Source organism: Egretta garzetta, unplaced genomic scaffold (assembly GCF_000687185.1).
Source record: "Egretta garzetta isolate BGI_Z169 unplaced genomic scaffold, ASM68718v1 scaffold595, whole genome shotgun sequence".
In the NCBI taxonomy this organism is placed as follows: Eukaryota; Metazoa; Chordata; class Aves; order Pelecaniformes; family Ardeidae; genus Egretta; species Egretta garzetta.
This window is the reverse complement of record NW_009259682.1, coordinates 192217-193245: the sequence shown is the minus strand read 5'-3', so window position 1 is coordinate 193245 and position 1029 is coordinate 192217.

The following is a 1029-nucleotide window of genomic DNA, read 5'->3' as shown; positions in this document are numbered from 1 at the left end:
TTTGCAATACTCCCATTGATAGAATTGTGAGTAAGTCAATAGCATGGGTTTCTTTGCATTGAAAGAAGTAGCGAAGATTTCTTGACCACTTACAACAGCATCTCTGTAACCTTATGAATTGAGAGATCCTGTCCCTCTTTGCTAAAGTATGTGGGGTTTTGTGTGCATGTGTATGTTTTTATAAAACTAAAATGACACTGGTGGTGATTCCATTGATATAAAGTGTTTAGATTTCAGAATGGTTTTCCATAAAAATGTCTCACTCCTGAAACTAAGCTGTTCTGAGATGAAGGATAGCTTGATGACCAGTTAAATGATAGAAAACAAAAGATAGTGATAAAGACAGTGCTCAAAGCAGGGAAAGATTACTGATGAAGTCCAACAGCCATAAGTGGTGTTCAAGGTGGTTATAAATTATTTGGAATAAGAGGGTGACAGAGTTTGCCACTGAGATGTCTCATTGTCTTTCTGCAAAACTGGCTCTGTGCTGCACAGAGCTAGGGAGGGTGAGGGAGTTAACCCTATTTCAACCTCATCTGCCCCTTTACGCATATTGCTCTGCATAACACTTACATACATAAGGGAGAAAGGTAAACCAAGGGAACAGACAGGTGGCGAAGGAGCAGTCGGCAGCCTCCTTATGTGAATAAATGAGAGCAAAAGAGGCAACTTGTGAGGGTTGTAGTCTGGGATTTCACATGGTCATGACGCTGTGCCCTACTGGCATGATCCAGCTTTCACTGGCGTAAGTGCTTCTGCGCTGACGTGGGATGTGAATCAAGCCCTTGAAGAAGATTTGTGCTTGAGTTTTTTAGGACCCCCCCTTGGATGCTATAAAGCCAAGCCTGCTTCCTGTTCCATGCATGTGTTCAGTTTTGTTCAAATACAAAACTGTTGAAAACTTTAGAAGGATGAAACCAAATGATGGAAAAGCAGGATGTGCACTATAAAAGGAAATAAAGACACCAGGTACTTGTCTGCAAGGTTTTACGACTCTAACATTAGATATGATGAGATGGAGGTGGTAGG